The following is a 25621-nucleotide window of genomic DNA, read 5'->3' on the forward strand; positions in this document are numbered from 1 at the left end:
AGAACTGTATTTATGCATTTGTAAATAGAGGCGCGTCGCGACGGTCAGCATGAATCTCGAAGTAAAAAGGCTTCTTTTGGAGTAATTAAGCTCCTGCGGAAATGGAGGTGCTTTTTAAAAAAGGATTTATTTAAAATTTTATTTTGGAAGGGACACGGAGGAGATTGGAACGTCATTTTTTTTCTTTCCTTCACTCGTTTCAATGCTGGTAATCTCCCAGTATTGTTTGCACTCGGAGTATCATGTTGGTGCTCTGATGGCTATCCCATTTCTAAAGTCAATTCTTAGTGAGTGAGTGTGTGTCCGCGAGACGAGTGAAATGCGCGTGCTGTTGATTTCTTTTGTTTGTTGTGCGTGGCCGAGGAGCGAGGGAAAGCACGACCTGCCTCCGAGCCATTCTTTCCCTTTTCTTCCCTCTCTTGTGATTGGCTGGCCTACACGAGCTGGCCAGTTTTTCTTCTCTTTTGCTCTTCTCATCGGTGAGCGGGCACTCCCTGCCACTTACCCCAAATGTTTGTTTCTGTTGGAATTCGCCAAACCAATCGCAAGCGTGCCTTATATTGGAAGGCTCTTTCTTGGATGTGATCGGGATTGTGTCGCCCATTGCCCCTGCGATATGAGGACACTGCTTGCTGTTTTCTCCTTCGCTCTTTCTCCTTGTACTTTTCGTTTCGCATCTTGATTGGTTGACTCTGCCGAGTTTATCTGCCTGAAACAGGGAGGTAGGAATAATTATAAAATAGGAAAAAAGCCCATTTTGAAGGCTACTTATAGTCTACTTAAAATCCGTTTCTGATCAGTCGCTTACTAAAAATAATAATTATTAATGTTTGGCAGAGGAGTAGGTAGGAACTATCCATGGGTTGTAAGGATAATTTGAAACGTAGAAAACGGCGGATCTTTGGAATAAATAATTTTAATTGGGATCTTTCCGCGGTGATGTAAATTGCCCTTCCGTGGGGGGGGGGGGGGGGGGGGGCAAAGATTACCGATGTCAAAGCGTTCGATCGACCCCAAGCGGAAGGGGAAACCAACGGGCATTTCTACCTTGAACTTCTAAAAGATCTCCCGAACAACCAGTCTCTTGTTGGGACTAATTTCCACTCTAAAAATTTCACTGTTCCTTTGAAATTATCAGGGAGTATGAGGGAGACTTGTCGATATTTAAGTTATCCATAAAAATAATTAATATCAAATGTACAGTATATGAGATGCATGAAAGTCGACATGCAGTCTTCTGAACCACAGTCGGTAGAGCATCATGAAAAGTGCAAATATTTAAATTTTTACGTTACAGAAGTAGTTTCTATGTATGTATAAAATTTAAAAGTGATGTTGTCTTGACAAACGGTGTCATAGTCGTATCTCATAATCAGAGGTTGCCTTGTTGTTTTTTTGGACATTACCGTTAAGTTTATCATCGCGCGGATAGAATTAAAATGTTATGGTTAGGGAGCATAATAATCATTATATCCGGCGATGGATTGGGTATTCCTTTAAACTTTTTGGAAATGTGATAAAGATAGATGCTGAGAAGGGCCTTTTCCATGTACCTACCCTATAAGTCTCAAAAGTGTTGAAACGAGTGCTCCCTAAGAGGTAAAATATGAGAAATAGCGGCCGAGAGGGTGAGAGAGTGATACGCCTTCTTAATTCACGTGGTGGGCTGAGAATCTGATGCTGAATTAGAAAAAAAAGAATTAAAAATCAATATTTAAAGACCTGAGCATGCTGTAATGCTAACCATTTTCGCGAACTATGGCCGATTACCACTGCTTTTCTCATTGGTGGCGTGAAACTGATGTTATTAGGCTGAAAAGCTTGATAAATACTATTTGTGGGGGTTGAAGAGAATTGTGTGTACATGATTGTGTATCCTATCCTGATCCGCTCAGGTGAAGTATGAATGTTAACCGAAGGTAATTGTATTTCAAATTCATGATAAATTATGTAAGAAGTTTTTTAGTTGATACCTGTGTTTGGGGAGGCGCTTAGTGACTGCGTATTCAACAATGTAAACCTCAATTTCAGCCGAGGCAATTTGTTGTTGGAAATTAAGTGTTGGGATGACGTTTAGGAGCTGTTAAACATCATCTTCATTAGCCACCTATCACAAGATGGGATGAAATCTTCTCGGGTTTCCTACCGTGTCAGGGTCTGCATTGTGTAGGCCGACGTTTCGTTCGGAGACCTTCCCAGCATCCTCAGGGATGAAGACGCCGATGTCGCTGTGTTTCGATATTTAATGCATACCCTCCTCCTTCACCTCTATCGAGATCACACATCGGCACCATAAGCCCTGAGGATGCTGGGAAGGTCTCCGAACGAAACGTCGGCCCACACTATGCAGACCCTGACCCGGTAGGAAACCCGGAAATCGATCGATTGAGAGAAAAAAAACTCGATATGGGAGAAGTGAGTTGCGCGATAGAAAATCCCAAGAGTATCAGTTCATTCCTACTAGATGGAGTTACTATCACCCCAAATTTACGATCTCTAGTGGTTCAAACACAACTGCCCATCTGCGCCCCTTACTATGAATTAGTGAATTGGCACGTGGTGAGCTCTATCCTCATCAATGCAAACAAAATTACAGGTTGAAATACTCAGTGAGTGTTGTGGCTGCAGAAAACAGTTGATTTGATTGAATTGATTTTTAAAGTTTTCTACATCACCTCCTGCTCGGTTTGCTGTGAGAATTAACGTAGCATGTAATTTAAATATCTTAAACCTAATTATGTTTCTATTCCACACCGATGCGGTTGTGTCTTCGAAAATAACGCTACCGTTCGATTTTTTACGTAGGTCTTTTTGAAAATATCCCTCCCTTATCCTCACGTTTTTTTCCCACAAACAGAAATCTTTTTTCCCACACAAGTTTCCACATAAACTTGTTTATCTTGTTTGAAATTTCATCAATACTGTGTATTGTATATTTTTTGTATTGTTAACTTTTATGTACCGTTTTTAAATGCTTGCATTGACGCTATCGAGGGTTTAGGTGGAAAAGGGGACTTATTAGCCTCAACCTTGCCAGAATAAAGACATCTTATTATTATTATTATTATTATATATCTATTTCGAGAATCCAATTCCTTCTTTCTAACGTTTCTACTGCTTTTATTCCTAATTTATGAAGCGTAAGGACGAGGCTTAAAAAACGTTTTTTCCCATGTCCCTCTACTAATTTACGGCCGAGATCATTTTTAATTTCCCTCTGCTGGACCGCGAATAGCCAATTCCCCGTGCCGGATTCGCGTCAAATCCCGTCATCGTGATAGCTTAATGATTCACGATCCCAAAAGCGCGTTCGCCCAATTAAATCGTCGCTGTGCATCCCTCGGCACATCTCTTTCGCATCGGCGAAGCGCATTGACCGCGATAATAATTGACTCTCTCTCTCGCGTCCGTCCCTTGTTGCGTGCGGCTTGCGTGATCAGTAGCAACTGATTGCAATCGATTCGACTCGGAGAAGTTTCAAATGAACTCCGCTGCCCAACCTCGTTTTGGTGACAAACTGGTCCCTCTTTTTTCTAATTTTTGCCCGCATTACGTTTGCAATATTCGTGGATTTGACCTCATTTTTTGACGATGGGCGTAGTTGGGATTGGATCCAATTCGGTCGTTGTATGCGATTGTAACACTGTGTGTATTCCCGGATTTTCCTACTCTCACGTATAGTTGGATACCGTCATGGATGAAAACAGAAATGTATAGCATACATGTTGGAAACTTCGGCTGGCTTAGGGAGATGATTTAGCGTATTGATTGGGAAAACGTGTGACTTATTTACGTGTATTGTGTTTCCGTTTTCGGGTTGTTGCCGTGTGTGTTATTTCCTGTTAATTTTACGCTATGGTGGAGAAAATTCAAATTAGAGTTGTATCTACTGAAAATAATTCTGTCTTAGTTTTTATACTATCCGCTGACTTATAACTAATTTATACCAGGAATAATGGCAACTCCAAAGTAATTGTGTTCTTAATATTACCATTGCTTTGTCGGCTATATTTGCTCGTGCATTACTTGATTTCATCACAATTTAATTCTTTTGCTTTTTCATATTGTACACATTTTTCGTATATATTGAATGAATTTTCGTTTCTCACTTGCTCTCTTTAGGATTGAAATAACTTGAAGTGGATGCTAAATTCATATTTTTCTCCGTCAGTAAGCATTTGAAGTGTATTTTTTTACAGGTTAAATCGTGAGAATCTGGAGGTTCAAGGAAAAGTATTTCTGGTAAGAATTTTTTTCTGTTTTTTGCGTATACGCGTAGGGTATTGTCCACTACGGTTCTGTGTTTTTGCTTTTAATTCCTGCAATCCGGCTATATATGTCATCATAGGTTAAAAATCGAGTGGTTGTTAATGCAGATTTCCACCTTACACTGATATTAGTTAAGCTATTCTTTTTTAATGTTTCTTCTTTTTTAACGTCCTCCATCACGTGTCCTTTCAGTCTCATTTTAGGTGTTTATTTGCTGTTCTTCTCACCCTTGTCCTTCCACTGTTATGTCAATCAGACAGTCATGTCTTGATCAAATTGACCTTCTTAAAGTTTTCAGGAGACTTTTTATTCTCACTATTGTTAAACATTTCTCTTCATGCAATCGGTCCATAATTCTTTTGCGGCGCGAAATTTTGAATCATTTCATCATTGACTGTTTTGGTGCTCGGCCATCTTCTGACTTAATCAGCTTCTTCTCCTTCGTCACCATCGGAGTGTCGTGCTGTACCGTAAGTCAATTGGATAATCCAAGGGATACATAAGCATGAGTTCAGTCCCTCAAATTGAGGTTAGAAAAAAGTTTCGAGGTAACTCAAATCGAAGTTAATGCAAAGTATTTAATTTCAAATTATGCGATTAATTTTGTCTTTAGATTATTATTTTACAATCTTTTCCGAGAAATTCATTCGCTGCAAGTTTGTTGTTATTGATTTCTATGCACTTGCTTACTCCGTGTCTCCGGGAGTTTGATTTTTATCCACAAATATTTCACAGATCTTACTTCGTACTGGTTGCAAAGTTGAGAAGCAAGTTACACGTGGTGGATCATGTTGCCAGTTGTGAGTTTAGAGCTTCGGTGGACTGCCCTTTGATAGCACTCATAACAGCTCTACAACATTCCCTAGTTTTAAAACCTAAATTGGTAGTTACCAACTGGATTTTACCTAATTGGTTTTTACCAACTGAATTTTAGTTCATTCTCCCTAATTTTTATGAGCCAAAATAATCATCGTACCTAATTTATGTCCATTGCTGAACGTGGTCTATCCTATCTTTTTGGTAATTAGTCCTAAATTGGTGGTCTCGAATGTGGGAATTACAGTTGCTGTCGGTGCTTGCTTCTCCACCTTGCGATTGTCTCTCATTTCCATCGCCCTTGCTCACGTTTCGCTGCGTTCTTCTTTGGCGCTCTTCCCTCGTCTTTGTCCCTGCGAAGCCCTCTGTCCTCCTGAGTGTCCCGCGATTTATGCTTGGAACTCAGCTTTCAGCTTCGGGGAAGCATTATGTTTAGTCAGTCCTGGCTGGCTTGTGGATACTGAGATCCGTCGTTTTAGGGATAGTTTACTTCTTGTTGCGAATCTGTAGAAATCGTGAAGTTGAGGGAATGATGAAGTCTAATGAGGGAAACGCCTTTAAACGGCCGGAAGCCATAAGTAATCCGCAGTTATAAATAGAAGTGATTCGTGCGTTAAAATCGAGCGAATAATCCATTACGGCGATTACTATTGCTTTAATGAAAAATGAATGCGATATAGAGTGAGGGTGCCGCAAAAGAAGCAATACTTATTTTTTTTCTTGTTTACGGGCTATGCTACATTCTTATAAATATCTCAACAATCCCACGGTCAGTGTCGTGTTTGGGGAGAGCGAACTCGTTTTCAATTCCTGAGTGATCGATTCTGGCAATACTTGTGTGTGTGTTTGTCTGCCTACGCGTGGTGGCCAAAGACAACACGCGTTTTAATGCGTTTAATCCAACACTCACTCACGCCTGAGTCATACAATAATTTAAATTGGAGGCTGTGGTGGAATTTATAGAATTCTCCACACCGTAAAAGGAGTTTGAAAGTGATCCTACCTTTTTTTGTGTGTAGCTATGACAAAATTAATTTCCATGTCTCAAATTTGAGGCATTGATACGAAAAATTGACGCCTGCGTAGCAAGTATTGTGTAAAGAAAACTTGATTAGTTAACATGTGTTGGGTACCGCTGGGAACAAATATCAAATAATCGGTACTGTGCCAATTATAAGAACAACTACACGAGTTGAGATGGTTGTGATAATGCAGGGTATCGAGCATGCAAGTTCTGAAAGAGACGATGTTGAAATCATCAAGTCGTAGTAACATTCAAGAATTGTCCGAGTACACTGTTTCTTTATTTAGGCCTGAGTGGATGGATTATGTTCAGCAATGGACATAGATTAGGCACGAAGATTTTTTGACTCATAAAAATTAGGGAGAAAGAACTAAAATCCAGATGATCGGCTTAAAGTGGCCCCAGTGATATATATGGAAGGAAATATCTTATGGTAAGGGGATGTAATGAGATATCTATTAGCTCACCATTTCCGTTTTGGAATCGCTGTATTGGCGCCAGGAACGAAGGCAAGTAAGTGTACACTAGGGTGGGAGCTGCTTTTGCTGTCGATTCTGGCGCCAGCACTTGAAAATTGATGTGCAACAGTGAAAAACCCTGGCCTCGTAATTGAACTAGTTTCGCTTGACTTATTTCGCTTTTTTTGCCCAATTTTCCTCTCAGTATTATTCACCAGACTTCTCACAACTTTCTTACTAAGCGATCCTCTCATTGGCTCTATCGTATGTATAAACGCCTCCTTTGTTAAATCTATCCACTCAAAGACATCCTTTTAAATGCCTCATTTTTTCTCAAACGTGCATCCCACTGCATTGTTGCGAACTATCCCACCTGCTCACAGTAGTGACCTACTATTTACACCTTGAGCCTAACATCCCATTAAAGAAAAATTTTACAATACTGCTACATTAAGTTCAATTTAAAACTCCAGAACAGTCCCATTCATATGCATTCCCTTCAATCTCTAATCATAACCCATAATGGACTTAAAGGCTCCGGTGAGGTTTGCTGGGATTCTTCAGATGGTCAGATGTGATTCATAAATAAGATCCTTTACTTCCAAAAGTTAGAATAAATGTGCAATTTTATGACCTATTCACCGTTGAAAAGTTTCTTATGGTTGAAAGGGGGAATGAAAAAGTTGGAGGTGGTATCCGCGTCACGTAAAGATAAACATCGTTGGCTGAATCAGGCGAAAAATATGTGTAGAAAAAATCCTGCGAGCTGACCCATTGAAACTGGCCCTCTACTTTGAATTTGTAGTGTTATATATCTGTAGCTTAGCCTTGGGTGAGCTCTACCATCACCTGTGCTTATAAAATATTACATACGTTGCCTCAACTATGCATATATTTTCTTTTCGGTACGGCCACGACATTATCACAGCTTTATTGCTAGCCTAAGTTAGAGGAATTTTGTGGTGTTTTTTACTCGTATCTGGTGTAGGGCAAGTCTCGTGTGTGCGACTCAAGAGTGAAGAAAGGGATCTCTTCAAGGGTCTCAGCGATTCAGCCCCTTTAAAAGCCATCGTGCCGCCCCCGAATTCCCCTCCCCATTCGCCCCTCTTCTCTTCTTGGCTTCCTCTATTTCCCCTTTCACGTCTTCCCGCCTCAATATCCTCCTCGTCTGCCCTCACCTTCCTGATAAATTCACAGGTAAGGAAAGACAGGGATAGGAGCATGTAATAGAAAAAGGACGAGGACAACGGTGTTGTGGTAGATGGAAAGGGCCAGAATTCAGTGGGTAAAAAGTAGCATATAAGTGCTTTTAATCTCAAATATGAGAAGACCTGTCTGACCTCTGTTGTGCCCTCACAGAAAACAATACTGGATCCGTCCGTGTCAGTTATCATGAAAATTAGCGTACGAAAACCGTGGGCCCAAATGCTGGGGAAAGCCTTCTCATATACCACCATAAAATGACATTCATTTGAATAAGCATAGCCTGGATTTAAGTTTAGTTTAACGGAATTCGGAATGAAACACTGAAAAGCAAATATTTTGCAACTGAAACGACAAAAACTAGAAATCAATATATTGTAACTTGATGGCTAGTCTTTTTTTAACAATTTTTTCTCCATGTAATGACCATGTTGCTCTACCCAAAATGATTTTCTTTACTAGGACTTCTCTTCTTGTTACGGAATGTTCCCCTTTAAGGTGCCTTTGCTCCTCAGCCCATCTCCACACCGCGCACCCCACCATCCCCGCCCGATACATATCCTTTATCTCTCAAAGCGCCTCTTTCGCCAGAGGGCGTAATTGAAGCCAAGTAGCGGCCTCCCATTCATTCTCCACGAAGATACTCTCGCCGATATTACCTACCCGCTCCTTCTCCCTACCCGCCCCTGTGAGGTTTACTTGAATATCGCTTTTCGCGAGGCAGTTCGGCGTTATTCCAAGTGGTGAAAGATCATGTTGCGCTTGAGAGAATGTAATCACCAGATTCTCACGGTTATCGTGAAAATGAAATTACTTTCGGAATCAAGTCATCTTTTGATCGGAATATTGCGACATTCTAATTAAGAATATGAAGCGAGGTTATGATCGACGCGAACACCCAGCCAAGCGTTTTACATAAGTTTCTCCACCCCATTGATGGTTGTCTAAGGGTGAATCAATTTCTTAGATTTTATTTTGCAGTTAAAATAGGTTATAGTTTATTCCTTACCAAATAAATTATCACTTGTGTCAATTGGGAATTAGTTTCTAATAAATGATTTGATCATTCTATTTTTTACTTTGATGCAAAGTTTAAATTTTGCAGAGCTTCATTTATATGTAATCAGTTCGTGTATTAAATCTGTCATTTTAAACGAAATTTATGAGTATAACTACTAACTTCAGGCTTTACTTTGTGAAACCTCTCCATATTGGAAGTAAGGAAGTAACACTTTGTAAGGTTCACTGTTATTTAATAATGGGCACGACCCGGGTTTCGTAACTTGGTTACATCGTCAGGTGACTGATCTTGCATGCATCATTCATTTATACACAAAGTACACAAGTGACTGTGAGGACAACTATCGGAAAGGAAAAGGACTGGTTGAAAGGGCGGGGGTGAGGGTTAAACACGGACTGAAATAGGGAGAGGGGGTGGGGAAAAGGGGGAAAGGGACAGCCTTGAATTGGGACGAGGGTTTTTCCTGTGAGGATAGGTATCTGACCAGCCAGGGGAGGGCGGGGTTAAAGTGGGTGAGGAGACGAGAGCTAAAGAAGGTGGCGGTGTTGGGGAAGAAAGAGAGGATTAGTGGGGTACATTGAGTTTTCTAAATCACAATAGTCAATGGAAGGTCGTTGAGTCCGGCTGTGGAAGGTGCTGATATGGGTTAATGATTTCCCCGAAGGACATGGGTCACTGGGGGAATTTTGGTAAAGGCACTGCTTAGTATTTGTTCTTGGAAAGTTTAACGGCACACAGGTGGATAGGCACTTGAACATTTAAAGGTTGTCACTGTAGGAGTTCATTGATGGGGTAGGAAAAGAGAGGGAAGTGGGAGGAGAGCACTTGCTCGTTGGCAAGGGGGGTGCTGTTCTTTAACTGTTGTATAATCTCCAACGTTTCCAGGGCATCGAGTCTCCTCCTGTTTCATTCTTAGTGTAGGATATCCGGCTTAAAATCACTATTGTGTTTGCCATCTATTAAATGATTGGCGAAGTTGGATTGATCTTTCTTCTTTTTGAAGCAGTTGCGATGCTTGCGATGTTAAGTCCATTCTCCATGGAATGCACTCACAGAAAGAAAACTATCAGTGCTACTCTTGCAGTTCCCAGCGATTGCAAAATGAGAGTCATTCGTAGAAATATTTATAAATTTTACTTTCTGGTGATTATTTTCTGTCACTAATATATCTGTTATCCACACATAAAAGTGAATGAGACCATATTGCATCCACCCGCTTGCCGCGTCGCCGTACTCTCCGCCGCCGCCGGCCAGAACCGGAGTCGTCCGAGCGTTCGAAAAAACGATTTAAAATTCGGGGTGGCAAATTAGTGCAAGGTTTGACTTAAGATTCACAATATAGAAGCTTCAAAGAACGACATGATATAAGTTACTTAGTGTAAGCCGGTGATGATGTCTACTTTTTTTCTACGTTTATGTAAAAAAAATGGGTTGAAAACAGGCTCCGCCATTTTGTTATGTATCTATGGTTATTGATGAAACAAAATCTTTAAAAACCCTTCAAATGAAAGAATAAGAAGTTTCAATTAAGATGATATAACAGTTTTGTCGATAAAACTATTTATAAAACCACTGCACGAGGATAAAGTCGGCAATTTTCAGAAAAAAATCGAGGGTGGTCGTTTTTCGCTAAATTTTCTCCACTTTGACCTCACATATATTGTTAAAGTGAAAACACAAGACCAAAATAATCTGGGTCGTTATGCTCAATTTATTTGAGAATGTGTATGCGAAGTTTCTACTTCCTAGCTCAAAAAAATCGATTTTGGGGTTTTGGCCAGCTTTTTTCGATTCTAGCCCACTGTGCGTCGGTGGAGGTGGGTTTTTCGGTTAATATCAAAAAGATGTGTACCTTCATTTAGTTGAATGTTTAAATCTAGATAACTAATTGAATTATTTCCTACTTCCATAATATACCATACTTAAATTTAATATTGCTGTTCTGGGAATTGATAACTGTGAAAAATCGTTCTAACTGCCTAGTGGTGCCGGTCCAACAGCACAGCACGTCGTCCACATATCTGTACCAATGGTGAACATGTTTAATTAGAACGTGATTCGAATCAAATAATTTTGACTCAAAATTATCCAGAAACATATCTGCGAGCAGGGGTGAAAGGGGTGATCCCATGGCAAGTCCTTCTAATTGTTGATAATAATTATTATCAAATAGGAAGTAGTTTTGTTTGAGGCATGTGTGAGTAAGTTCGGTTAGTGGTAGTTTTCTGGGGCCAAGAAATGGTCAGGTATACTGGATGGAAGGGCGACCCTTTTTCGAACCCTTTCTCGGGGTCTCAGAGATAATCCGGGTGCTCGGGAGACGGGCGTCACAGTATTAGGTAACCGCTGCCGATATGACCTGTCGCAGTACATTTTTTACTTTACTAATATCAATACTTGGAGGTAAAGAAATACACCCACCAAACTCATTGTCGTTGGGAGATTAAATGCGTCTTTTGATCGAGGTTCTACGATGAGAAATAAGGATTTTTACGAAAAGGTATCAAATTTACGCCCATTGCCTCCGCTGAATTGGCAACGCCGAAATTTTGTGAGTGGAGGGGGGAACGCGGAAAGCTCCTTTTTCTCCCCCCACTCCAACTTTAAGCTTGTCCACGTGTATGAGTGTATCCGGAATGCTTGTGACTAAGTTTCGCAAAGGTGTTTGGCAGGGTGTGAGCTTTCGCTGACTTTCACTACTTCATTTAGCTCCACGCGAGCCAAGGGTGTCTGGCAGGGGGTGACAAATCACCAAGATCACCACAAGCGCATGGAAAAATAAAAGCATGTAATCGCCATCTACATAATACCCTTAGAGCCACCTCTAGGGTGTTTGGCAGGGGGTGACAAATCACCAACATGCAGCATGCAACAGGACCTCCACATGCACACCGCACGGTCATAGAAATATTACTCGCTGCGCTCCGCGCGCTCGTTAAGGGGCTCCGCCCCTTAAAAACCCCGGTTCCGGCTTCGCCGTCTACATTTGTGGTCGTTCGAAGAATTTTAATTCGAATAATCTCACCTCGGCTAGGGGCCGGCTTCGCCGCCCAGGGGGTAGGGAAGCGCCCTACTCATTCCTCGGAACGGCTTCGCCGTTCGTCGTTATGGGGCGGCTTCGCCGCCCAGGGGTTCAGTATGCCCCCCCGGGGCTGCCCCGCTTAATACTCGGAACGGCCTCGCCGTTCCTCGTCTGGGGTCGGCATAGCCGCCCAGAGGGCGAGGGCATTTCGGAACTTTTTCTCCGTTATTCGTTTAAGGGGCGGTTTAGCCGCCCAGGGGTGGATGGAGCCCACAGCGCCTGCGCCGCTTGAACATCGGGGCAGCTTCGCCCCCCGGGGGTTACTGAAGCTCCCGCTCGCCTACGCCAGTTACTCTTCGGAACATCTTCGCCGCCTTGGGGATGAAGAGCCTCCAGCGGCTACTCCGCTAAGTCCTCATAAATGGTCTCCTCCACCGAGAGGGGTGCTCAGGGGGATTCGGGGTTTCAATGTGTTATACATGCGGTCACCAATCTTCCACAGTGATTATGCAGCGATGATTGTAAAGTGTAGTGCAATGCGGCGTAATAAGTTCGACAAGTACGCATAAAAGAAGACTTAATGGGAAATATTTCATTTTTGCGGGGGATTCCAACGGAATACCGGGGGTTTTATACTTGTGTTAAACCAGTGGTCACAAATCGTTCTCATAAATTGCGTGCTGATAAGTCCTAGGGGTCCGAAATAGAGGCGGAATTCTGACGATTCTTTTACCCGGAGAGGCAATTTATTAGAAATGTTTTGGGAGGTTTCACGGGGTTATCGGGGGTTTCAATTAGTAGTAGTGGCACCGGCTAAATTGTGACGAAAACTACTCGGAAAGGCAAATTAAAATTTTTTTTTTGGCGAAGTTCCAAGATGTGATCGGGGGTTTTCTGGTATTTTTTTCCGTATGGTTTACGGTGGCCCGCCTTCACGAAAAATTCTGGATCTAGAGCTCAGAGGGGACGGGTAGTTCGGCGTAATGTTTGCGAGAAGTTCCCAAATAGGTGACTTAGGCCCGTATCGTCAGTCGCTTCTTTAGCCATCCTTCATCTTCCTCGGCTCCTAAAGGATAGATTTCAGTTCGAGAGACGTCCGAAGGTCTTCTTCAGCGCACTTTGCTGGTGAAGGACTCCTCGCCAGCGTAGGTTGGTCTGACCCAACCTTCACATCCACTTCACAACCATTTCATCACTTTAAAGATTTTTAAACAGCCTTACATAAAAGATAGGTTGGTAGAAATGATTTTGTTTTTATTATTTGTGATGGCGATAACGTTTTAATTTTGTTTACGTTCGTTTTTCTGTTTATTTCTGCTTTACATTGCAATGTTATCCGTAAGCCGGTGCATCAAAGGCAATGATTGAACAGCGTATTATCATGGATATTAAAGCTGTAAGGAGATGTTTGTGTATTTCGACACATAAAAACCTTAATTAGAGGTATTCCTGAGGCATAATCATTCGCGATCATGTTGAATGACATGTGATAAAAGTCGTCATACTAGACTCAATCCATCACCCAGCACGTTAAAATCGTCTCTACATCGATGTAAAAAGCCTACAAATAAAGTTTTCTTGCGCATCTGCACTAGAAATGGATATGGAGTAACTACGTAATGCAATTGTGTGCATCAAGTATTCTTCTTAAGCTAAGAAAGGGAAAGTTTAGTCACATCTTATTCACATTTCAACGCAAAGGTTGATTATTTACATTAATAAAATACTATTGCCTTTGTGTATGGAGATATTACAGGATCCGATTTAGCCCAGTGGTTAGCGCCCGTCGCTACCAAGCGGAGGGCCCACGTTCGATTATGCATTGAATTTGGTGAATTTTTTTTTGCTTTTTTTTGCATTTCTTTAGCATAAACTTACGTTAAACTATTAATTTTATGATTTTAAATCAGGATAGTGTTTTCTGGATTGAAAATCTTTCACGCGCACTGTGCACGCTACGTCGGTTTTATTATCTTTTGCTTTTGATAGTTTATATCGAACTGCTGTGGCCATTTCGGTATCAATTACCAAACCAGTTTGATATAATTTATCAAACTGGTTTGGTAATTGTTACTAAATTTTTCAATGTGCCATATGACGACCGAAAAGTGTGATAAATTTCATCAGAATTCGATAGTTCTAACTAAACCTTTTTTCCGCGTACGATTACTTATCTCGGCAATACTTGAGGAATTGCCAAAATCAAGTGGAATTTTATTCGGAAAGGGAATGATGGCTTTAAAATAAAACAACACGTTGGCAAACAACTTTTTGCATTATATTACCTACACCCCAGGAATTATTTAATCATCATGTTGGCTTACGTTAATGCTGGATTGTTTAGGTGTACGTTTCGACTACTAAAGACTATAGTTGATATTTACTAATCATCTAACTGAGGAAACTTGTTGCTTTTTTCCCACTCTTCGGTCTGTTGTATATTTGATGTATGAATTATCTATGAATTTTCGGTGAATTTAATTTCTGATTCCAATGCAAACTGTCACTGCGTCCGTTTTCTTATTTTCTTGAATATCCCTATGTTTGATTACCAAATTAAACAGAAAAACTCTTTCCGCGTTACCCATTTGCTCCATTTCGGCATATTTTGTGGCCCATGTGACGCTAGGTGAGTTATGTTTTGTCTTTGTTTGACTGGATGAACGGATCTCAGAACCGGACATTCCATGAGCGACGAAAATGATCCAAAAGACCAGCTTAAGTCGGAAGATAAAGAAGAGCTTCACTGAGGATCGTCTCTCGAACGTAATCGCGTCCTTCGCGAAGGAGGCCGCCGAAGGAATCCTAAGTGAAGACGAGATCTGAAGGAGCGACTGATGATATGGGCCTTAATGGCACATTTTACATTTCGGGGGGTTTCAGGGAATACCGGGGGTTTATATGTGTGTACTCCTGGCGGTCACCATCCGTTCACATAAATTCCGTGGGGATGAGTCGTTTGGGTAAGAACCAGCGGTGGAATAGTCACGAAAAGTACCCAAAATGATAGAATTGTATGCTAAATTTTTTTTTGGGGTGTGAATGTGGGTTAACCGGGGGTTTATAGGTTTTTACAGCCAGGGGTTATCAATCGTCCACATCAATTCCGTAGCGAAAAGTGGTAAGGCTTGGAAATGTGGCGGAATTGTGACGAAAAGTACCGGAAAAGGCTACTAATATGCAAATTGTAATTTTTTAGGAATTTTTAGGGGATTTAAAAATGACTATGTTACATAGTAACATCTATTTACTATCATATCTAAGAGAAGTTGCCCCTATGACATCCATATTTCGAGAGTAAAACAATAAAAAGTAAATCTCTCCCCGGAAAAAATTATTAGTGCCCGCCATTTTTTTTTTCGCGGTTATATCGATCAATTCATTTATTAAATATTTATGATTTCAGAAAGATGATGCATAGATGTATGTAACTACAAAGTTTGAAAGAAATCGGTGAGGTATAAATTGACAAAATGCTATGTTAATCATTTGGAAATCGTAATTTTCGGTGATTTTCGGAATATTTTAATTTTTTTCTGAGTAACCAAGGACGACGAAAGAAAATTGTTACCTACATTTCGTAGATGATGTTGTGAAAATATATAATAATCATTTTCGTTGTCCAACTCACAGAATTAGGCCGATGGCAGTGGAAAATATTAAACATTTTCCGAGAAATAGATTTTTGGACGCCATTTTGAAAGCGTTTAACTTAGACATTAACTTCAAAAATTACATTAGTAGGTGGCAACATTTATTGGCTTTCATAATATTCAACAACGGTCCGTATGACGGCAATTTATCGCCTGTACAACGATAAATAGTAAACGAACTCCCGGGAAAAAATGGGAAGTGTCCACCATTTTTAATTTTTTGTTGGTTTATCGAAGGCAATATTGTAAAAACGTTTACTTTTTCTGAAACAAAATGCATAGTTTTATGTAAATACTAAGTCTGAACGAAATCAGTCGTGTAAAACTGGACGAAATCTTGTGTTAATCTTTTGGAAATGGTACTTTTTGGTGATTTTTGGTAAATTTTAATTTGTTTCTGAGTAACCAAGGACGACGAAAGAAAATTGTTACCTACATTTCGTAGACTATGTTATGAGCATATATAATAATCATTTTCAATATCCTACACCTATTATTACGACGAGGGGACCGGAACTTATGAAATATTTTTTGAAAAACCAATTTTCGGACGCCATTTTAGCAGCATAATGCTTAACTATAAAATAAAAGCATTACATAATTACGTGCCCAAGTTTATCAGCTTTCAAAAAATGCATTGACAATCCGTGTGGCACGCACGGTTTGCACGCAGTAAAATAAAAACCGAAATACGGTCCCCGGAAAAAGCGCGATTTCGGCCATTTTGTCGTCCTTGCGACGACACGTGGCGGAAACTTCCTGTTTTCGGATTTTTCCTCCGGATCATTTCGGGTTCCCCGCACGCCAGCCAAATTTCAGCTCTCCAGCACTTCTAGAAGTGGTCGGGAATTTGTATCCATCAGTCAGTCAGTCACCACAAGGGCTGTATATAGATAGGACTCGCCGCGCTGCGCGCGCTCGTTAGGGGGCTACGCCCCCTAAAACCCCCCCGCATCCGGCTTCGCCGGCTGCCCCTAACGGACGGCTTCGCCGTCCCGCCCGCGACTCCTCGGAACGGCTTCGCCGTTCCTCGTCCGGTGTCGGCTTTGTCGCGCAGATATCGAGGTAGCCCTCTGACGGAGACCCGCTAGTTCCTCGGAACGGCTTCGCCGTTCATCGTGGGAGGGCGGCTTCGCCGCCCAAGGGTCACCCGAGTCCCCCCGAGGGGTCGACTCCTGGGAACGGCATCGCCCTTCCTCGTGTTGGGGCGGCTTCGCCGCCCAAGGTTTACCTGGGTCCCCCCGAGCCGTCGACTACTCGGAACGGCTTTGCCGTTCCTCGTCTGTGGGCGGCTTCGCCGCCCAAGGGTTATCGGCGCCCTCCCCCCGTAAGCTCTCGGGTGATGGGGCGGCTTCGCCGCCCAAATTATCATATGTCCCCCCGGGACGTCGACTCCTCGGAACGGCTTCGCCGTTTTTCACCACTGGGCGGCTTCGCCGCCCAAGGTTTACTGTGTCCCCCCGAGCCGTCGACTCCTCGGAGCGGCTTCGCCGTTCCTCGTCTGTGGGCGGCTTTGCCGCCCAAGGGTTATCGGCGCCCTCCCCCCGTAAGCTTCCTGGTGATGGGGCGGCTTCGCCGCCCCACCCGCGGCGTCTCGGAACGGCTTCGCCGTTCCTCTCCAGGGGTCGGCTTCGCCGGCCAGATATCGAGGTAGCCCTGTGACGGAGACCCTCTTGTACCTCGGAACGGCTTCGCCGGTCATCGTGGGAGGGCGGCTTCGCCGCCCAAGGGTTACCCGAGTCCCCCCGAGGCTCGACTCCTGGTAACGGCATCGCCCTTCCTCGTGATGGGGCGGCTTCGCCGCCCAAGGTTTTCCTGGGTCCCCCCGAGCCATCGACTTCTCGGAACGGCTTCGCCGTTCCTCGCCCGTGGTCGGCTTCGCCGCCCAAGGTTTACCTTTGTCCCCCCGAGCCGTCGCCTCCTCGGAACGGCTTCGCCGTTCCTCGCCTGTGGGCGGCTTCGCCGCCCGAGGGTTATCGGCGACCCGAATCCGGCTTCGCCGGCTGCCCCCACCGGACGGCTTCGCCGTCCCACCCCCGACGTCTCGGAACGGCTTCGCCGTTCCTCGTCAGGGGTCGGCTTCGCCGCCCAGATATCGAGGTAGCCCTGTGACGGAGACCCGCTAGTTCCTGGGAACGGCTTCGCCGTTCCTCGTGGGAGGGCGGCTTCGCCGCACAAGTGTTACCCGAGTCCCCCCGAGGCGTCGGCTCCTGGGAACGGCATCGCCCTTCTTCGTGATGGGGCGGCATCGCCGCCCAAGGTTTACCTGGGTCCCCCCGCGCCGTCGGTTTCTCGGAACGGCTTCGCCGTTCCTCGCCCGTGGTCGGCTTCGCCGCCCAAGGTTTACCTGTGTACCCCCGGGCCATCGACTCCTCGGAACGGCTTCGCCGTTCCTCGCCCGTGGGCGGCTTCGCCGCCCAGGGGGTATCGTCGCCCTCCCCCTCGTAAGACACACGTTCGGGTGCTCCGCGTGTCGGGGCGGATTCGCCGCCCGAGGGTTCTCGGAGTTTTTCCTCGCCTCTGACTCCTCGGAGTGCGTCCGACGTTCCTGGAGCTAGGGGAGCTTCGCCGCCCGGGTTTTCACTCCTTACCAAGCAGTGAGAACTACCGGCTATCCCCTATCGTTTACGAAGGCTGCCGGGGGATAATATTGGAGGATGTAGACGCATGCTAGCCGTAATTGTGGCATCTTTTTAATTTATAACGATGTTTTTAAGGCGGTCCTGGGAGTTTCCAGGGTTTTTTTGTGAGTGTACTGACTACGGTCACAATCATCCTAAGAAATTACTTAGCGATGAGTCATAGGAGAAGGGAATTACTGCTAAAATATGCTAAAACACCAAAGAACATGCTATTTAAGAAAAAAAATATGTGTTTCCCTGGTCTTCTAGGAAGCCACGTGAAATTTATAGGGGTTTTCTTGCATAAAAGGTCTTTGTCTACCTACAATAAAAATTCCAGCGATCTAGCTGTAGGGGAACAATGAATTTTCCCGTATTGTTAATATTTAGATTTCCAATTCTGTGTTCTCCACATAGCGTTGCATAGGCGCTTTAATAAGGCATAACTCCTGTGAATTTCGTAGCCGTATCTTATGGGGAAGTGGTTTAAAAAATTCGCCTTTAGGTGTCCATGTCCATGAGCCCCTTTTATTACTCTACTATTTTGTTAAGAAATGTACATTTAAAAATTCGAAGTTTTATTGCGGGTGAGTAAATGGGGCAGGATAATTGAACATGACGGGTAAATGTAGCCGACACAATTCCCAGTCCGAATAAATAAAAACGATACAACTCCGATGAATGGTACACGAAATATGCCACTTATTAGGTAATTTTTATTTTTTTGGAGGGGTCACAGGGGGTTATCGGGGGATTTAATGTGCTTTTCCCATATAAAGCGGCATCGTTCACCTTCGATAAAAATTTCGGCTCTTTAGCTGTAGTGGAAGCATGGTTTTTCGACGGTGTCATCCGTTTAAATTAAGTATTCTGCGTTCTCCGGGTAGCTGCACGTAGGGGCAACAAAAAGACGTCACTCACGTTAATTTCGTGGCCGTATGTCGTCGGGAAGTGGCAGAAAAAAATTCCGAAAAATTCAAAATCGTGTGTTGAGGGAATGCAAACTTCACGGCGGATGTATTGTAAGTTACCAAACGTTGTAGGAGTCGCAATTTCAATGGAATTACATAATCGTTAATTACTCGAAATTCGTTCGTCTTACGGATACATGAAGATAGCCGAAAAATTAAATAAAAAATCTAGTATCTTGCATTTAAGTGAATTTGTCCTACGATTATTGGAAATTGGTGAAAAAAATTCCGAAATTCGGCCCATAAGAAAAGCATTGAAAATTTGAAAAAGTTAAAAAAAATACTTTAAATCAAAATATTGCAAAGAAAAAAACACCAAAAAATCAACCGAAAAATCTAGTATCTCATACGTTAAGGACTTATTCCTACAACGATTTAAAATTGGTTTAAAAAAAATCCAAAGATAGGCCCATAAGAAAAGCATTGGAAATTATAAAAAATTACTCGCTGCGCTCCGCGCGCTCGTTAAGGGGCTCCGCCCCTTAAAAACCCCGGTTCCGGCTTCGCCGTCTACATTTGTGGTCGTTCGAAGAATTTTAATTCGAATAATCTCACCTCGGCTAGGGGCCGGCTTCGCCGCCCAGGGGGTAGGGAAGCGCCCTACTCATTCCTCGGAACGGCTTCGCCGTTCGTCGTTATGGGGCGGCTTCGCCGCCCAGGGGTTCAGTATGCCCCCCCGGGGCTGCCCCGCTTAATACTCGGAACGGCCTCGCCGTTCCTCGTCTGGGGTCGGCATAGCCGCCCAGAGGGCGAGGGCATTTCGGAACTTTTTCTCCGTTATTCGTTTAAGGGGCGGTTTAGCCGCCCAGGGGTGGATGGAGCCCACAGCGCCTGCGCCGCTTGAACATCGGGGCAGCTTCGCCCCCCGGGGGTTACTGAAGCTCCCGCTCGCCTACGCCAGTTACTCTTCGGAACATCTTCGCCGCCTTGGGGATGAAGAGCCTCCAGCGGCTACTCCGCTAAGTCCTCATAAATGGTCTCCTCCACCGAGAGGGGTGCTCAGGGGGATTCGGGGTTTCAATGTGTTATACATGCGGTCACCAATCTTCCACAGTGATTATGCAGCGATGATTGTAAAGTGTAGTGCAATGCGGCGTAATAAGTTCGACAAGTACGCATAAAAGAAGACTTAATGGGAAATATTTCATTTTTGCGGGGGATTCCAACGGAATACCGGGGGTTTTATACTTGTGTTAAACCAGTGGTCACAAATCGTTCTCATAAATTGCGTGCTGATAAGTCCTAGGGGTCCGAAATAGAGGCGGAATTCTGACGATTCTTTTACCCGGAGAGGCAATTTATTAGAAATGTTTTGGGAGGTTTCACGGGGTTATCGGGGGTTTCAATTAGTAGTAGTGGCACCGGCTAAATTGTGACGAAAACTACTCGGAAAGGCAAATTAAAATTTTTTTTTTGGCGAAGTTCCAAGATGTGATCGGGGGTTTTCTGGTATTTTTTTCCGTATGGTTTACGGTGGCCCGCCTTCACGAAAAATTCTGGATCTAGAGCTCAGAGGGGACGGGTAGTTCGGCGTAATGTTTGCGAGAAGTTCCCAAATAGGTGACTTAGGCCCGTATCGTCAGTCGCTTCTTTAGCCATCCTTCATCTTCCTCGGCTCCTAAAGGATAGATTTCAGTTCGAGAGACGTCCGAAGGTCTTCTTCAGCGCACTTTGCTGGTGAAGGACTCCTCGCCAGCGTAGGTTGGTCTGACCCAACCTTCACATCCACTTCACAACCATTTCATCACTTTAAAGATTTTTAAACAGCCTTACATAAAAGATAGGTTGGTAGAAATGATTTTGTTTTTATTATTTGTGATGGCGATAACGTTTTAATTTTGTTTACGTTCGTTTTTCTGTTTATTTCTGCTTTACATTGCAATGTTATCCGTAAGCCGGTGCATCAAAGGCAATGATTGAACAGCGTATTATCATGGATATTAAAGCTGTAAGGAGATGTTTGTGTATTTCGACACATAAAAACCTTAATTAGAGGTATTCCTGAGGCATAATCATTCGCGATCATGTTGAATGACATGTGATAAAAGTCGTCATACTAGACTCAATCCATCACCCAGCACGTTAAAATCGTCTCTACATCGATGTAAAAAGCCTACAAATAAAGTTTTCTTGCGCATCTGCACTAGAAATGGATATGGAGTAACTACGTAATGCAATTGTGTGCATCAAGTATTCTTCTTAACACACTCAATGCGGATGCCTTGAATTCAAGGCATCCCGCGCTAGCCTAGGACGCGGATGCGTTGAATACAAGGCATCGGTCTCGTTAGGTTTCTCTGCCCGCCATCTGCCTCCGCGTCTTCTACTAGACCCTGCCATTGTGCCCAGCGTCTCTGTGTGTCTTCTCCTGTGACTGGATACATGTCGTTTGCTTGCAGCAGATTTTTTGCCTTCTTTTTATTATAATATATTTATTATAATTTTATTATAATACTTAATATTTTTTTTATAAATAGTGAAAATTTTAATGATTTTCAACTATGTAAGATTGTATACGATTAAGGAAGACACAATATCTGATATTATTGCAAAATATTTTTTCCGCGTGGCGGTATGTTATGATAAATTTTCTCAGCATTGAGTGTGTTAAGCTAAGAAAGGGAAAGTTTAGTCACATCTTATTCACATTTCAACGCAAAGGTTGATTATTTACATTAATAAAATACTATTGCCTTTGTGTATGGAGATATTACAGGATCCGATTTAGCCCAGTGGTTAGCGCCCGTCGCTACCAAGCGGAGGGCCCACGTTCGATTATGCATTGAATTTGGTGAATTTTTTTTTGCTTTTTTTTGCATTTCTTTAGCATAAACTTACGTTAAACTATTAATTTTATGATTTTAAATCAGGATAGTGTTTTCTGGATTGAAAATCTTTCACGCGCACTGTGCACGCTACGTCGGTTTTATTATCTTTTGCTTTTGATAGTTTATATCGAACTGCTGTGGCCATTTCGGTATCAATTACCAAACCAGTTTGATATAATTTATCAAACTGGTTTGGTAATTGTTACTAAATTTTTCAATGTGCCATATGACGACCGAAAAGTGTGATAAATTTCATCAGAATTCGATAGTTCTAACTAAACCTTTTTTCCGCGTACGATTACTTATCTCGGCAATACTTGAGGAATTGCCAAAATCAAGTGGAATTTTATTCGGAAAGGGAATGATGGCTTTAAAATAAAACAACACGTTGGCAAACAACTTTTTGCATTATATTACCTACACCCCAGGAATTATTTAATCATCATGTTGGCTTACGTTAATGCTGGATTGTTTAGGTGTACGTTTCGACTACTAAAGACTATAGTTGATATTTACTAATCATCTAACTGAGGAAACTTGTTGCTTTTTTCCCACTCTTCGGTCTGTTGTATATTTGATGTATGAATTATCTATGAATTTTCGGTGAATTTAATTTCTGATTCCAATGCAAACTGTCACTGCGTCCGTTTTCTTATTTTCTTGAATATCCCTATGTTTGATTACCAAATTAAACAGAAAAACTCTTTCCGCGTTACCCATTTGCTCCATTTCGGCATATTTTGTGGCCCATGTGACGCTAGGTGAGTTATGTTTTGTCTTTGTTTGACTGGATGAACGGATCTCAGAACCGGACATTCCATGAGCGACGAAAATGATCCAAAAGACCAGCTTAAGTCGGAAGATAAAGAAGAGCTTCACTGAGGATCGTCTCTCGAACGTAATCGCGTCCTTCGCGAAGGAGGCCGCCGAAGGAATCCTAAGTGAAGACGAGATCTGAAGGAGCGACTGATGATATGGGCCTTAATGGCACATTTTACATTTCGGGGGGTTTCAGGGAATACCGGGGGTTTATATGTGTGTACTCCTGGCGGTCACCATCCGTTCACATAAATTCCGTGGGGATGAGTCGTTTGGGTAAGAACCAGCGGTGGAATAGTCACGAAAAGTACCCAAAATGATAGAATTGTATGCTAAATTTTTTTTTGGGGTGTGAATGTGGGTTAACCGGGGGTTTATAGGTTTTTACAGCCAGGGGTTATCAATCGTCCACATCAATTCCGTAGCGAAAAGTGGTAAGGCTTGGAAATGTGGCGGAATTGTGACGAAAAGTACCGGAAAAGGCTACTAATATGCAAATTGTAATTTTTTAGGAATTTTTAGGGGATTTAAAAATGACTATGTTACATAGTAACATCTATTTACTATCATATCTAAGAGAAGTTGCCCCTATGACATCCATATTTCGAGAGTAAAACAATAAAAAGTAAATCTCTCCCCGGAAAAAATTATTAGTGCCCGCCATTTTTTTTTTCGCTGTTATATCGATCAATTCATTTATTAAATATTTATGATTTCAGAAAGATGATGCATAGATGTATGTAACTACAAAGTTTGAAAGAAATCGGTGAGGTATAAATTGACAAAATGCTATGTTAATCATTTGGAAATCGTAATTTTCGGTGATTTTCGGAATATTTTAATTTTTTTCTGAGTAACCAAGGACGACGAAAGAAAATTGTTACCTACATTTCGTAGATGATGTTGTGAAAATATATAATAATCATTTTCGTTGTCCAACTCACAGAATTAGGCCGATGGCAGTGGAAAATATTTAACATTTTCCGAGAAATAGATTTTTGGACGCCATTTTGAAAGCGTTTAACTTAGACATTAACTTCAAAAATTACATTAGTAGGTGGCAACATTTATTGGCTTTCATAATATTCAACAACGGTCCGTATGACGGCAATTTATCGCCTGTACAACGATAAATAGTAAACGAACTCCCGGGAAAAAATGGGAAGTGTCCACCATTTTTAATTTTTTGTTGGTTTATCGAAGGCAATATTGTAAAAACGTTTACTTTTTCTGAAACAAAATGCATAGTTTTATGTAAATACTAAGTCTGAACGAAATCAGTCGTGTAAAACTGGACGAAATCTTGTGTTAATCTTTTGGAAATGGTACTTTTTGGTGATTTTTGGTAAATTTTAATTTGTTTCTGAGTAACCAAGGACGACGAAAGAAAATTGTTACCTACATTTCGTAGACTATGTTATGAGCATATATAATAATCATTTTCAATATCCTACACCTATTATTACGACGAGGGGACCGGAACTTATGAAATATTTTTTGAAAAACCAATTTTCGGACGCCATTTTAGCAGCATAATGCTTAACTATAAAATAAAAGCATTACATAATTACGTGCCCAAGTTTATCAGCTTTCAAAAAATGCATTGACAATCCGTGTGGCACGCACGGTTTGCACGCAGTAAAATAAAAACCGAAATACGGTCCCCGGAAAAAGCGCGATTTCGGCCATTTTGTCGTCCTTGCGACGACACGTGGCGGAAACTTCCTGTTTTCGGATTTTTCCTCCGGATCATTTCGGGTTCCCCGCACGCCAGCCAAATTTCAGCTCTCCAGCACTTCTAGAAGTGGTCGGGAATTTGTATCCATCAGTCAGTCAGTCACCACAAGGGCTGTATATAGATAGGATAAAACATACTTTAAATCAAAATATGGCAAAATGTTTCACATCAAAAAATCGCCCAAAAAACCTAGTTTCCGTCAGTGAAATTTCACGTTCCCGTGACATTCACAAGTAGGCGAAGAATGGAAAAAGTTTTAGTCCCATAAGGCTCCAATGTTAATTCGGATCGATATATCTCGAAAACCGATCGACTTTTTCGAGTTTTCGGACTTTTCCCCCCGATCAATATTTTTTCTCCACGACCTGTAAAAATTTCGTCTTCCCAGCACGTCCGGAAGTGGTCGGGAATTTGTATACGTGAATGAGTGAGTGAGTGTGCTATCTGTCACACATCGGGTTGTATATATTATAGACGCATACTAGCAAAATATGAGTGATTATTCATTAAAAAAAACTTGCTAATGGTTAGTAATTCCTAGAGCAAATACATGCAAGGTTAGAAAACTATGAAGAAAAACAAGCAATGAGTGATCCTAGCGAGCAACGCCATTAATCCTATCATTGAGACAACCTTTGATCAATTGAGATATCCTTAATAGTTACGAGGGAAGAATGACATTTTAAATCTCTCTGTTTTGCAGTCTATTTCTTTTATTCTATTCTATGATCACGTCTACTATAGTACGATGGCAAACGAATGATATGATTCACATCGTTTTAGAAAATATCTTCTTCGAATTTCCTAAGTAAGTTAAGCCTATACTTCGATCTACGCTCCTGTAAAGATTCCCATCCTAACTCGTGTAACATACTGAAAACGCTGCACTTTTTGTCGTAACAACTCATCATAAATCTGGCCGCCCTGCGCTGTAGTCGACTGATTTCAGCTATTATTCCTACTTCATAAGGGTTCCATACGCTAGCAGCATACTCTAAGTGAGGCCTCACTGCATCTGCTCACAGCTGAACATTCAACCACTTTTGGTAACAACAATCATAATTTCACAGATGACATTAGCATTCGAAAGGGTCCAATAAGCCTGAAAAAATACTTTTAAAAATCTTAAATAGTCAATAACCTGTTTTCCTTTGCTGTGCAGGAAGCTCTATGCCAAT

The 25621-nt window shown here is 42.2% G+C and overlaps 1 protein-coding gene across 10 annotated transcripts in view; it reads left to right on the forward strand.

Annotated features, from left to right (window-relative positions):
- The window catches only part of LOC124166034 (dystrophin, isoforms A/C/F/G/H-like), a 957857-nt gene that overhangs the window by 566805 nt on the left and 365431 nt on the right, over positions 1-25621 (forward strand). The gene's annotated exons all lie outside the window — the stretch shown is intronic.

This window comes from Ischnura elegans, chromosome 9, assembly GCF_921293095.1.
Source record: "Ischnura elegans chromosome 9, ioIscEleg1.1, whole genome shotgun sequence".
Lineage (NCBI taxonomy): Eukaryota > Metazoa > Arthropoda > Insecta > Odonata > Coenagrionidae > Ischnura > Ischnura elegans.